The sequence below is a fragment of the Heterodontus francisci genome, unplaced genomic scaffold, assembly GCF_036365525.1.
Source record: "Heterodontus francisci isolate sHetFra1 unplaced genomic scaffold, sHetFra1.hap1 HAP1_SCAFFOLD_57, whole genome shotgun sequence".
NCBI classification, from domain to species: Eukaryota; Metazoa; Chordata; class Chondrichthyes; order Heterodontiformes; family Heterodontidae; genus Heterodontus; species Heterodontus francisci.
The window spans coordinates 8,983,642-8,998,584 of NW_027142024.1; positions in this window are offsets into that span (position 1 = coordinate 8,983,642).

A 14,943-nucleotide genomic window follows, 5' to 3' on the forward strand; every position below is an offset into this window, starting at 1 on the left:
AACCTATCAACCTGCAAGTCTTTGGCATGTGGGAAGAAACCGGAGCACCAGGAGGAAACTCACGCAGACACAGGGAGAACTTACAAACTCCGCACAGGCAGTACCCAGAATCGAGCCCGGGTCACTGCAGCTGTGAGGATGCTAACCACTGTGCCAATGTGCCGCCCAGTGTTTGTCTGTGCTACTGGGTATCAGTGTATGTCTTTGTTACTTGGTGTCAGTGTATGTCTGTGTTACTTGGTGTAAGTGTGTGTCTGTGTTACTGGGTAACAGTGTATGTCTTTGTTACTTGGTGTCAGTGTATGTCTGTGTTACTTGGTGTAAGTGTATGTCTTTGTTACTTGGTGTCAGTGTATGTCTTTGTGACGTGGTGTCATTGTCTGTCTTTGTTACTGGGTGTCAGTGTCTGTCTTCGTTACTTGGTGTCAGTGTTTGTCTTTGTTAGTGAGTGTCAGTGTCTGTCTTTGTGACTTGGTGTCAGTGTATGTCTTTGTTACTTGGTGTAAGGGAGTGTTTGTGATACTTGGTGTAAGTGTGTGTCTGTGTCACTTGGTATCAGTGTATGTCTTTGCTACTTGGTGTAAGTGTGTGTCTGTGTTACTGGGTATCAGTGTATGTCTTTGTTACTTGGTGTACGTGTGTGTCTGTGTTACTGGGTATCAGTGTATGTCTTTGTTACTTGGTGTCAGTGTATGTCTTTGTTACGTGGTGTAAGTGGATGTCTTTGTTACTTTGTGTCAGTGTGTGTCTGTGTTACTTGGTGTAAGTGTGTGTCTTTGTTACTTTGTGTCCGTGTGTGTCTTTGTTACTGGGTGTCAGTGTAAGTCTTTGTTACTGGGTGTCAGTGTATGTCCTTGTTACTTGGTGTAAGTGTGCGTCTGTGTTACTGGGTATCAGTGTCTATCTTTGTTACTTGGTGTAAGTGTGTGTCTGTGTTACTAGGTATCAGTGTATGTCTTTGTTACTTGGTGTCAGTGTATGTCTGTGTTACTTGGTGTAAGTGTGTGTCTGTGTTACTGGGTATCAGTGTATGTCTTTGTGGCTTGGTGTCAGTGTATGTCTTTGTTACTGTGTGCCAGTGTGTGTCTTTGTGACTTGGTGTCAGTGTATGTCTTTGTTACTTGGTGTAAATGTGTGTCTGTGCTACCGGGTATCAGTGTATGTCTTTGTTACTTGGTGTCATTGTATGTCTGCGTTACTTGGTGTAAGTGTGTGTCTTTGTTCCTTGGTGTAAGTGTATGTCTTTGTTACTTGGTGTCAGTGTGTGTCTGTTTTACTGGGTATCAGTGTCTGTCTTTGTTACTTGGTGTCAGTGTATGTCTTTGTTACTTGGTGCAAGTGCATGTCTTTGTTACTTGGTGTCAGTGTATGTCGTTGTTACTTGTTGTAAGTTAGTGTCTGTGTTACTGGTTATCAGTGTATGTCTTTGTGACTCGGTGTCAGTGTATGTCTTTGTTACTGGGTGTCAGTGTTTGTCTTTGTTACTTGGTGACAGTGTGTGTCTGTGTGTCAGTGTCTGTCTTTGTTACTGTGTATCAGTGTTTCTCTATGTTACTGGGTGTCAGTGTGTGTTTGTTTGTGTTACTGGGTGTCAGTATTTAGTTTAGTGATACAGCACTGAAACAGGCCCTTCGGCCAACCGAGTCTGTGCCGGCCATCAACGACCCATTTATACTAATCCTACACTAATCCCGTATTCCTATCACATCCCCACCTGTCCCTATATATTTTCCTACCACCTACCTATACTAGGGTCAATTTATAATGGCCAATTCACCTATCAACCTGCAAGTCTTTGGCATGTGGGAAGAAACCGGAGCACCCGGAGGAAACACACGCAGACACAGGGAGAACTCCGCACAGGCAGTACCCAGAATCGAGCCCGGGTCCCTGGAGCTGTGAGGCTGCTAACCACTGTGCCAATGTGCCGCCCAGTGTGTGTCTGTGCTACTGGGTATCAGTGTATGTCTTTGTTACTTGGTGTCAGTGTATGTCTGTGTTACTTGGTGTAAGTGTGTGTCTGTGTTTCTTGGTATCAGTGAATGTCTTTGTTACTTGGTGTAAGTGTGTGTCTGTGTTACTGGGTAACAGTGTATGTCTTTGTTACTTGGTGTCAGTGTATGTCTGTGTTACTTGGTGTAAGTGTGTGTCTTTGTTACTTGGTGTAATTGTATGTCTTTGTTACTTGGTGTCAGTGTATGTCTGTGTTACTTGGTGTAAGTGTATGTCTTTGTTACTTGGTGTCAGTGTATGTCTTTGTTACTTGGTGTAAGTGTATGTCTTTGTTACTTGGTGTCAGTGTTTGTCTTTGTTACTTTGTGGAAGTGTGTGTCTGTGTTACTGGGTATCAGTGTGTGTCTTTGTGACTTGCTGTCAGTGTATGTCTTTGTTACTGGGTTTCAGTGTGTGTCTGTGTTACTTGGTGTCAGTACTTAGTTTAGTTTAGAGATACAGCACTGAAACAGGCCCTTCGGCCCACCGAGTCTGTGCCGACCATCAACCACCCATTTATACTAATCCCACACTAATCCCGTACTCCTATCACAACCCCACCTGTCCCTATATATTTCCCTACCACCTACCTATACAAGGGTCAATTTATAATGGCCAATTAACCTATCAACCTGCAAGTCTTTGGCATGTGGGAAGAAACCGGAGCACCAGGAGAAAACTCACGCAGACACAGGGAGAACTTACAAACTCCGCACAGGCAGTACCCAGAATCGAGCCCGGGTCACTGCAGCAGTGAGGATGCTAACCACTGTGCCAATGTGCCGCCCAGTGTGTGTCTGTGCTACTGGTTATCAGTGTCTGTCTTTGTTACTTGGTGTCAGTGTATGTCTGTGTTACTAGGTGTAAGTGTGTGTCTGTGTTATTGGGTAACAGTGTATGTCTTTGTTACTTGGTGTCAGTGTATGTCTGTGTTACTTGGTGTAAGTGTATGTCTTTGTTACTTGGTGTCAGTGCATGTCTTTGTGACGTGGTGTCATTGTCTGTCTTTGTTACTGGGTGTCAGTGTCTGTCTTCGTTACTTGGTGTCAGTGTTTGTCTTTGTTAGTGAGTGTCAGTGTCTGTCTTTGTGACTTGGTGTCAGTGTATGTCTTTGTTACTTGGTGTAAGGGAGTGTTTGTGATACTTGGTGTAAGTGTGTGTCTGTGTCACTTGGTATCAGTGTACGTCTTTGCTACTTGGTGTAAGTGTGTGTCTGTGTTACTGGGTATCAGTGTATGTCTTTGTTACTTGGTGTACGTGTGTGTCTGTGTTACTGGGTATCAGTGTATGTCTTTGTTACTTGGTGTCAGTGTATGTCTTTGTTACGTGGTGTAAGTGTATGTCTTTGTTACTTTGTGTCAGTGTGTGTCTGTGTTACTTGCTGTAAGTGTGTGTCTTTGTTACTTGGTGTCCGTGTGTGTCTTTGTTACTGGGTGTCAGTGTAAGTCTTTGTTACTGGGTGTCAGTGTATGTCTTTGTTACTTGGTGTAAGTGTGCGTCTGTGTTACTGGGTATCAGTGTCTGTCTTTGTTACTTGGTGTAAGTGTGTGTCTGTGTTACTGGGTATCAGTGTATGTCTTTGTGGCTTGGTGTCCGTGTATGTCTTTGTTACTGGGTGTCAGTGTGTGTCTTTGTGACTTGGTGTCAGTGTATGTCTTTGTTACTTGGTGTAAATGTGTGTCTGTGTTTCCGGGTATCAGTGTATGCCTTTGTTACTTTGTGTCATTGTATGTCTGTGTAACTTGGTGTAAGTGTGTGTCTTTGTTATTTGGTGTAAATGTATGCCTTTGTTTCTTGGTGTCAGTGTATGTCTTTGTTACTTGTTGTCAGTGTGTGTCTGTTTTACTGGGTATCAGTGTCTGTCTTTGTTACTTGGTGTCAGTGTATGTCTTTGTTACTTGGTGTAAGTGCATGTCTTTGTTACTTGGTGTCAGTGTATGTCGTTGTTACTTGTTGTAAGTGTGTGTCTGTGTTACTGGTTATCAGTGTATGTCTTTGTGACTCGGTGTCAGTGTATGTCTTTGTTACTGGGTGTCATTGTTTGTCTTTGTTACTTGGTGACAGTGTGTGTCTGTGTGTCAGTGTCTGTCTTTGTTACTGTGTATCAGTGTTTCTCTATGTTACTGGGTGTCAGTGTGTGTTTGTTTGTGTTACTGGGTGTCAGTATTTAGTTTAGTGATACAGCACTGAAACAGGCCCTTCGGCCAACCGAGTCTGTGCCGGCCATCAACCACCCATTTATACTAATCCTACACTAATCCCGTATTCCTATCACATCCCCACATGTCCCTATATATTTCCCTACCACCTACCTATACTAGGGTCAATTTATAATGGCCAATTCACCTATCAACCTGCAAGTCTTTGGCATGTGGGAAGAAACCGGAGCACCCGGAGGAAACTTACGCAGACACAGGGAGAACTTGGAAACTCCGCACAGGCAGTACCCAGAATCGAGCCCGGATCCCTGGAGCTGTGAGGCTGCTAACCACTGTGCCAATGTGCCGCCCAGTGTGTGTCTGTGCTACTGGGTATCAGTGTATGTCTTTGTTACTTGGTGTCAGTGTATGTCTGTGTTACTTGGTGTAAGTGTGTGTCTGTGTTTCTTGGTATCAGTGAATGTCTTTGTTACTTGGTGTAAGTGTGTGTCTGTGTTACTGGGTAACAGTGTATGTCTTTGTTACTTGGTGTCAGTGTATGTCTGTGTTACTTGGTGTAAGTGTGTGTCTTTGTTACTTGGTGTAATTGTATGTCTTTGTTACTTGGTGTCAGTGTATGTCTGTGTTACTTGGTGTAAGTGTATGTCTTTGTTACTTGGTGTCAGTGTATGTCTTTGTTACTGGGTGTCAGTGTCTGTCTTTGTGACTTGGTGTCAGTGTATGTCTTTGTTACTTGGTGTCAGTGTATGTCTTTGTTACTTGGTGTAATTGTGTGTCTGTTACTGGGTATCAGTGTATATCTTTGTTACTTGGTGTAAGAGTGTTTCTGTGTTACTGGGTATCAGTGCATGTCTTTGCTACATGGTGACAGTGTATGTCTGTGTTACCTGGTGTAAGTGTGTGTCTTTGTTACTTGGTGTAATTGTATGTCTTTGTTACTTGGTGTCAGTGTATGTCTGTGTTACTTGGTGTCAGTGTATGTCTTTGTTACTTGGTGTAAGTGTGTGTCTGTGTTACTTGGTGTAAGGGTGTGTCTGTGTTACTTGGTATCAGTGTATGTCTTTGTTACCTGGTGTAAGTGTGTGTCTGTGTTACTGGGTAACAGTGTATGTCTTTGTGACTTGCTGTCAGTGTATGTCTTTGTTACTTGGCTTCAGTGTGTGTCTGTGTTACTTGGTGTCAGTATTTTGTTTAGTTTAGAGATACAGCACTGAAACAGGCCCTTCGGCCCACCGAGTCTGTGCCGACCATCAACCACCCATTTATACTAATCCTACACTAATCCCGTACACCTATCACAACCCCACCTGTCCCTATATATTTCCCTACCACCTACCTATACTAGGGTCAATTTATAATGGCCAATTAACCTATCAAACTGCAAGTCTTTGGCCTGTGGGAAGAAACCGGAGCACCGGGAGGAAACCCACGCAGACACAGGGAGAACATGCAAACTCCGCACAGGCAGTACCCAGAATCGAACCCGTGTCCCTGGAGCTGTGAGGCTGCTAACCACTGTGCCAATGTGCCGCCCAGTGTGTGTCTGTGCTACTGGGTATCAGTGTATGTCTTTTTTACTTGGTGTCAGTGTATGTCTGTGTTACTTGGTGTAAGTGTGTGTCTGTGTTTCTTGGTATCAGTGAATGTCTTTGTTACTTGGTGTAAGTGTGTGTCTGTGTTACTGGGTAACAGTGTATGTCTTTGTTACTTGGTGTCAGTGTATGTCTGTGTTACTTGGTGTAAGTGTGTGTCTTTGTTACTTGGTGTAATTGTATGTCTTTGTTACTTGGTGTCAGTGTATGTCTGTGTTACTTGGTGTAAGTGTATGTCTTTGTTACTTGGTGTCAGTGTATGTCTTTGTTACTGGGTGTCAGTGGCTGTCTTTGTGACTTGGTGTCAGTGTATGTCTTTGTTACTTGGTGTCAGTGTATGTCTTTGTTACTTGGTGTCATTGTGTGTCTGTTACTGGGTATCAGTGTATATCTTTGTTACTTGGTGTAAGTGTGTTTCTGTGTTACTGGGTATCAGTGCATGTCTTTGCTACATGGTGACAGTGTATGTCTGTGTTATCTGGTGTAAGTGTGTGTCTTTGTTACTTGGTGTAATTGTATGTCTTTGTTACTTGGTGTCAGTGTATGTCTGTGTTACTTGGTGTCAGTGTATGTCTTTGTTACTTGGTGTAAGTGTGTGTCTGTGTTACTTGGTGTAAGGGTGTGTCTGTGTTACTTGGTATCAGTGTATGTCTTTGTTACCTGGTGTAAGTGTGTGTCTGTGTTACTGGGTAACAGTGTATGTCTTTGTGACTTGCTGTCAGTGTATGTCTTTGTTACTGGGTTTCAGTGTGTGTCTGTGTTACTTGGTGTCAGTATTTTGTTTAGTTTAGAGATACAGCACTGAAACAGGCCCTTCGGCCCACCGAGTCTGTGCCGACCATCAACCACCCATTTATACTAATCCTACACTAATCACGTACACCTATCACAACCCCACCTGTCCCTATATATTTCCCTACCACCTACCTATACTAGGGTCAATTTATAATGGCCAATTAACCTATCAACCTGCAGGTCTTTGGCATGTGGGAAGAAACCGGAGCACCAGGAGGAAACTCACGCAGACACAGGGAGAACTGACAAACTCCGCACAGGCAGTACCCAGAATCGAGCCCGGGTCACTGCAGCTGTGAGGATGCTAACCACTGTGCCAATGTGCCGCCCAGTGTGTGTCTGTGCTACTGGGTATCAGTGTATGTCTTTGTTACTTGGTGTCAGTGTATGTCTGTGTTACTTGGTGTAAGTGTGTGTCTGTGTAACTGGGTAACAGTGTATGTCTTTGTTACTTGGTGTCAGTGTATGTCTGTGTTACTTGGTGTAAGTGTATGTCTTTGTTACTTGGTGTCAGTGTATGTCTTTGTGACGTGGTATCATTGTCTGACTTTGTTACTGGGTGTCAGTGTCTGTCTTCGTTACTTGGTGTCAGTGTTTGTCTTTGTTACTTGGTGTCAGTGTATGTCTGTGTTAATTGGTGTAAGTGTATGTCTTTGTTACTTGGTGTCAGTGTATGTCTTTGTGACGTGGTGTAAGGGAGTGTTTGTGATACTTGGTGTAAGTGTGTGTCTGTGTCACTTGGTATCAGTGTATGTCTTTGTTACTTGGTGTAAGTGTGTGTCTGTGTTACTGGGTGTCAGTGTGTGTCTGTGTTACTTGGTGTAAGTGTGTGTCTTTGTTACTTGGTGTCCGTGTGTGTCTTTGTTATTGGGTGTCAGTGTAAGTCTTTGTTACTGGGTGTCAGTTTATGCCTTTGTTACTTGGTATAAGTGTGTGTCTGTGTTACTGGGTGTCAGTGTGTGTCTGTGTTACTTGGTGTAAGTGTGTGTCTTTGTTACTTGGTGTCCGTGTGTGTCTTTGTTATTGGGTGTCAGTGTAAGTCTTTGTTACTGGGTGTCAGTGTATGTCTTTGTTACTTGGTGTGAGTGTGTGTCTGTGTTACTGGGTGTCTGTGTCTGTCTTTGTTACTTGGTGTAAGTGTGTGTCTGTGTTACTAGGTATCAGTGTATGTCTTTGTTACTTGGTGTCAGTGTATGTCTGTGTTACTTGGTGTAAGGGTATGTCTGTGATACGTGGTGTCAGTGTGTGTCTTTGTTACTTGGTGTAAGTGTGTGTCTTTGTTACTTGGTGTAAGTGTGTGTCTGTGTTACTTGGTATCAGTGTATGTCTTTGTTACTTATTGTAAGTGTGTGTCTGTGTTACTGGGTAACAGTGCATGTCTTTGCTACATGGTGACAGTGTATGTCTGTGTTACTTGGTTTAAGTGTGTGTCTTTGTTACTTGGTGCAATTGTATGTCTTTGTTACTTGGTGTAAGTGTATGTCTGTGATACGTGGTGTCAGTGTATGTCTTTGTGACGGGGTGTCATTGTCTGTCTTCGTTACTTGGTGTCAGTGTTTGTCTTTGTTACTGGGTGTGAGTGTCTGTCTTTGTGACTTTGTGTCAGTGTATGTCTTTGTTACTTGGTGTCAGTGTATGTCTTTGTTACTTGGTGTAAGTGTGTGTCTGTGTTACTGGGTATCAGTGTATATCTTTGTTACTTGGTGTAAGTGTGTGTCTGTGTTACTGGGTATCAGTGCATTTCTTTGCTACATGGTGACAGTGTATGTCTCTGTTACTTGGTGTAAGTGTATGTCTGTGATACGTGGTGTCAGTGTTTGTCTTTGTTACTTGGTGTAAGTGTGCGTCTTTGTTACTTGGTGTAAGTGTGTGTCTGTGTTACTTGGTATCAGTGTATGTCTTTGTTACTTATTGTAAGTGTGTGTCTGTGTTACTGGGTAACAGTGTATGTCTTTGTTACTTGGTGTCAGTGTATGTCTGTGTTACTTGGTGTAAGTGTGTGTCATTGTTACTTGGTGTAATTGTATGTCTTTGTTACTTGGTGTCAGTGTATGTCTTTGTTACTTGGTGTAATTGAGTGTTTGTGTTACTTGGTGTAAGTGTGTGTCTGTGTCTCTTGGTATCCGTGTATGTCTTTGTTACTTGGTGTAAGTGTGTGTCTGTGTTACTGGGTAACAGTGTATGTCTTTGTTACTTGGTGTCAGTGTATGTCTGTGTTATTTGGTGAAAGTGTGTGTCTTTGTTACTTGGTGTAATTGTATGTCTTTGTTACTTGGTGTAATTGTATGTCTTTGTTACTTGGTGTCAGTGCATGTCTGTGTTACTTGGTGTTAGTGTATGTCTTTGTTACTTGGTGTCAGTGTATGTCTGTGTTACTTGGTGTAAGGGTGTGTCTGTGTTACTGGGTAACAGTGTATGTCTTTGTTACTTGGTGTCAGTGTATGTCTTTGTTACTTGGTGTAAGTGTATGTCTTTGTTACTTGGTGTCAGTGTTTGTCTTTGTTACTTTGTGGAAGTGTGTGTCTGTGTTACTGGGTATCAGTATATGTCTTTGTGACTTGCTGTCAGTGTATGTCTTTGTTACTGGGTTTCAGTGTGTGTCTGTGTTACTTGGTGTCAGTATTTAGTTTAGAGATACAGCACTGAAACAGGCCCTTCGGCCCACCGAGACTGTGCCGACCATCAACCACCCATTTATACTAATCCTACACTAATCCCGTACTCCTATCACAACCCCATCTGTCCCTATATATTTCCCTACCACCTACCTATGCTAGGGTCAATTTATAATGGCCAATTAACCTATCAACCTGCAAGTCTTTGGCATGTGGGAAGAAATCGGAGCACCAGGAGGAAACTCACGCAGACACAGGGAGAACTGACAAACTCCGCACAGGCAGTACCCAGAATCGAGCCCGGGTCACTGCAGCTGTGAGGATGCTAACCACTGTGCCAATGTGCCGTCCAGTGTGTGTCTGTGCTACTGGGTATCAGTGTATGTCTTTGTTACTTGGTGTCAGTGGATGTCTGTGTTACTTGGTGTAAGTGTGTGTCTGTGTAAGTGGGTAACAGTGTATGTCTTTGTTACTTGGTGTCAGTGTATGTCTGTGTTACTTGGTGTAAGTGTATGTCTTTGTTACTTGGTGTCAGTGTATGTTTTTGTGACGGGGTGTCATTGTCTGTCTTTGTTACTGGGTGTCAGTGTCTGTTTTCGTTACTTGGTGTCAGTGTTTGTCTTTGTTACTTGGTGTCAGTGTATGTCTGTGTTACTTGGTGTAAGTGTATGTCTTTGTTACTTGGTGTCAGTGTCTGTCTTTGTGACGTGGTGTCATTGTCTGTCTTTGTTACTGGGTGTCAGTGTCTGTCTTCGTTACTTGGTGTCAGTGTATGTCTTTGTTACTTGGTGTAAGGGAGTGTTTGTTATACTTGGTGTAAGTGTGTGTCTGTGTCAGTTGGTATCAGTGTATGTCTTTGTTACTTGGTGTAAGTGTGTGTCTGTGTTACTGGGTATCAGTGTATGTCTTTGTTACTTGGCGTACGTGTGTGTCTGTGTTACTGCGTATCAGTGTATGTCTTTGTTACTTGGTGTCAGTGTATGTCTTTGTTACGTGGTGTAAGTGTATGTCTTTGTTACCTGGTGTCAGTTTATGCCTTTGTTACTTGGTATAAGAGTGTGTCTGTGTTACTGGGTGTCATTGTGTGTCTGTGTTACTTGGTGTAAGTCTGTGTCTTTGTTACTTGGTGTCCATGTGTGTCTTTGTTACTGGGTGTCAGTGTATGTCTTTGTTACTTGGTGTGAGTGTGTGTCTGTGTTACTGGGTATCTGTGTCTGTCTTTGTTACTTGGTGTAAGTGTGTGTCTGTGTTACTAGGTATCAGTGTATGTCTTTGTTACTTGGTGTCAGTGTATGTCTGTGTTACTTGGTGTAAGTGTGTGTCTGTGTTACTGGGTATCAGTGTATGTCTTTGTGACTTGGTGTCAGTGTATGTCTTTGTTACTGGGTGTCAGTGTGTGTCTTTGTGACTTGGTGTCAGTGTATGTCTTTGTTACTTGGTGTAAATGTGTGTCTGTGTTACCGGGTATCAGTGTATGTCTTTGATACTTGGTGTCAGTGTATGTCTGTGTTACTTGGTGCAAGTGTGTGTCTTTGTTACTTGGTGTAAGTGTATGCCTTTCTTTCTTGGTGTCAGTGTATGTATTTGTTACTTGGTGTCAGTGTGTGTCTGTTTTACTGGGTATCAGTGTCTGTCTTTGTTACTTGGTGTCAGTGTATGTCTTTGTTACTTGGTGTAAGTGTATGTCTTTGTTACTTGGTGTCAGTGTATGTCGTTGTTACTTGTTGTAAGTGTGTGTCTGTGTTACTGCTTGTCAGTGGATGTCTTTGTGACTCGGTGTCAGTGTATGTCTTTGTTACTGGGTGTCAGTGTATGTCTTTGTTACTTGTTGACAGTGTGTGTCTGTGTGTCAGTGTCTGTCTTTGTTACTGTGTATCAGTGTTTCTCTATGTTACTGGGTGTCAGTGTGTATTTGTTTGTGTTACTGGGTGTCAGTATTTAGTTTTGTGATACAGCACTGATACAGGCCCTTCGGCCAACCGAGTCTGTGCCGGCCATCAACCACCCATTTATACTAATCCTACACTAATCCCGTATTCCTATCACATCCCCACCTGTCCCTATATATTTCCCTACCACCTACCTATACTAGGGTCAATTTATAATGGCCAATTAACCTATCAACCTGCAAGTCTTTGGCATGTGGGAAGAAACCGGAGCACCCGGAGGAAACTCACGCAGACACAGGGAGAACTTGCAAACTCCGCACAGGCAGTACCCAGAATCGAGCCCGGGTCCCTGGAGCTGTGAGGCTGCTAACCACTGTGCCAATGTGCCGCCCAGTGTGTGTCTGTGCTACTGGGTATCAGTGTATGTCTTTGTTACTTGGTGTCAGTGTATGGCTGTGTTACTTGGTGTAAGTGTGTGTCTGTGTTACTTGGTATCAGTGTATGTCTTTGTTACTTGGTGTAAGTGTGTGTCTGTGTTACTGGGTAACAGTGTATGTCTTTGTTACTTGGTGTCAGTGTATGTCTGTGTTACTTGGTGTAAGTGTGAGTCTTTGTTACTTGGTGTAATTGTATGTCTTTGTTACTTGGTGTCAGTGTATGTCTGTGTTACTTGGTGTAAGTGTATGTCTTTGTTACTTGGTGTCAGTGTATGTCTTTGTTACTGGGTGTCAGTTTCTGTCTTTGTGACTTGGTGTCAGTGTGTGTCTTTGTTACTTGGTGTCAGTGTATGTCTTTGTTACTTGGTGTAATTGTGTGTCTGTGTTACTGGGTATCAGTGTATATCTTTGTTACTTGGTGCAAGTGTGTGTCTTTGTTACTGGGTATCTGTGCATGTCTTTGCTACATGGTGACAGTGTATGTCTGTGTTACTTGGTGTAAGTGTGTGTCTTTGTTACTTGGTGTAATTGTATGTCTTTGTTACTTGGTGTCAGTGTATGTCTGTGTTACTTGGTGGCAGTGTATGTCTTTGTTACTTGGTGTAAGTGTGTGTCTGTGTTACTTGGTGTAAGGGTGTGTCTGTGTTACTTTGTATAAGTGTATGTCTTTGTTACCTGGTGTGTGTCTGTGTTACTGGGTAACAGTGTATGTCTTTGTTACTTGGTGACAGTGTATGTCTGTGTTACTTGGTTAAGTTTGTGTCTTTGTTACTTGGTGTTATTGTATGTCTTTGTTACTTGGTGTCAGTGTATGTCTTTGTTACTTGGTGTAAGTGAGTGTTTGTGTTACTTGGTGCAAGTGTGTGTCTTTGTCACTTGGTATCAGTGTATGTCTTTGTTACTTGGTGTAAGTGTATGTCTGTGTTACTGGGTAACAGTGTATGTCTTTGTTACTTGGTGTCTGTGTATGTCTGTGTTATTTGGTGTAAGTGTGTGTCTTTGTTACTTGGTGTAATTGTATGTCTTTGTTACTTGGTGTCAGTGTATGTCTGTGTGACTTGGTGTCAGTGTATGTCTTTGTTACTTGGTGTCAGTGTATGTCTTTGTCACTTGGTGTAAGTGTGTGTCTGTGTTACTGGGTATCAGTGTATGTCTTTGTTACTTGGTGTCAGTGTATGTCTTTGTGAATTGGTGTCAGTGTATGTCTTTGTTACTGGGTGTCAGTGTATGTCTTTGTGACTTGGTGTCAGTGTATGTCTTTGTTACTGGGTGTCAGTTTATGTCTTTGTTCTGTGGTGTCAGTGTATGTCTTTGTTACTTGGTGTCAGTGTATGTCTGTGTTACCTGGTGTAAGTGTGTCTCTTTGTTTCTTGGTGTAAGTGTGTTTCTGTGTTACTGGGTATCAGTGTATGTCTTTGTTACTTGGGGTCAGTGTATGTCTTTGTTGCTTGGTGTAAGTGTGTGTCTGTGTTACAGGGTGTCAGTGTATGTCTTTGTTACTTGTTGTCAGTGTATGTCTGTGTTGCTTCGTGTAAGTGTGTGTCTTTGTTACTTGGTGTAAGTGTATGTCTTTGTTACTTGGTGTCAGAGCATGTCTGTGTTACTTGGTGTAAGTGTATGTCTTTGTTACTTGGTGTCAGTGTTTGCCTTTGTTACTTTGTGGAAGTGTGTTTCTGTGTTACTGGGTATCAGTGTATGTCTTTGTGACTTGGTGTCAGTGTATGTCTTTGTTCCTGGGTGTCAGTGTATGTCTTTGTTACTTGGTGACAGTGTGTGTCTGTGTATGTCTTTGTTACTGTGTGTCAGTGTTTCGCTATGTTACTGAGTGTCAGTGTGTGTTTGTTTGTGTTGCTGGCTGTCAGTGTGTGTCTGTGTTACTTTGTATTTGTGTATGTCTTTTTTTCTTGGTGTCAGTGGATGTCTTCGTTACTTGGTGTCAGAGTTTGTCTTTGTTACTTGGTGTAAGTGTGTGTCTGTGTTACTGGGTATCAGTGTATGTCCTTGTGACTTGGTGTCAGTGTATGTCTTTGTTACTGGGTGTCAGTGTATGTCTTTGTTACTTGGTGTAAGTGTGTGTCTGTGTTACTGGGTATCAGTGTATGTCTTTGTTTCTTGGTGTCATTGTATGTCTTTGTTACTTGGTGTCAGTGTATGTCTGTGTTACTGGGTATCAGTGCATGTCTTTGTTACATGGTGTCAGTGTATCTCTGTGTTACTTGGTGTAAGTGTGAGTCTTTGTTACTTGCTGTAATTGTCTGTTTTTGTTACTTGGTGTCAGTGTATGTCTGTGTTACTTGGTGTATGTGTGTGTCTTTGTTAATTGGTGTAAGTGTATGTCTTTGTTACTTGGTGTCAGTGTATTTCTGTGTTACTTGGTGTAAGTGTATGTCTCTGTTACTTGGTGTCAGTGTTTGTCTTTGTTACTTGGTGGAAGTGTGTGTCTTTGTGACTTGGTGTCAGTGTATGTCTTTGTTAGTTGGTGTAATTGTATGTCTTTGTTACTTGGTGTCAGTGTATGTCTTTGTTACTTGGTGTAAGTGTGTGTTTGTGTTACTTAGTGTAAGTGTATGTCTTTGTTACTTGGTGTAAGTGTGTGTCTGTGTTACTGGGTATCAGTGTTTGTCTTTGTTACTTGGTGTAAGTGTGTGTCTGCGTTACTTGGTCTCAGTGTGTGTCTTTGTTACTTGGTGTAAGTGTGTGTTTGTGTTACTTGGTTTAAGTGTATGTCTTTGTTAATTGGTGTCAGTGTTTGACTTTGTTACTTGGTGGAAGTGCGTGTCTGTGTTACTGGGTATCAGTGTGTGTCTGTGTTACTTGGTGTAAGTTTGTGTCTTTGTTGCTTGGTGTAATTGCATGTCTTTGTTACTTGGTGTCAGTGTATTTCTTTGTTACTTGGTGAAAGTGTGTGTCTGTGTTACTGGGTATCAGTGTCTGTCTTTGTTATTTGGTGTAAGTGTGTGTCTGTGTTCCTGGGTATCAGTGTATGTCTTTATTACTTGGTGTAAGTGTATGTCTGTGTTACTTGGTGTATGTGTGCGTCTGTGTTACTGGGTATCAGTGTATGTCTTTGTGACTTGGAGTCAGTGTATGTCTTTGTTATTGGGTGTCAGTGTGTGTCTTTGTGACTTGGTGTCAGTGAATGTCTTTGTTACTTGGTGTAAGTGTGTGTCTGTGTTAATGGGTATCAGTGTATGTCTTTGTGACTTGGTGTCAGTGTATGTCTGCGTTACATTGTGTAAGTGTGTGTCCTTGTTACTTGCTGTAAGTGTATGCCTTTGTTACTTGGTGTCAGTGTATGTCTGTGTTGCTGGGTATCAGTGTATGTCTATGTGACTTGGTATCAGTGTATGTCTTTGTGACTTGGTGTCAGTGTATGTCTTTGTTACTGGGTGTCAGTGTGTGTCTGTGTTACTTGGTGTCAGTGTATGTCTTTGTTACTGTGTATCAGTGTTTCTCTGTGTTAC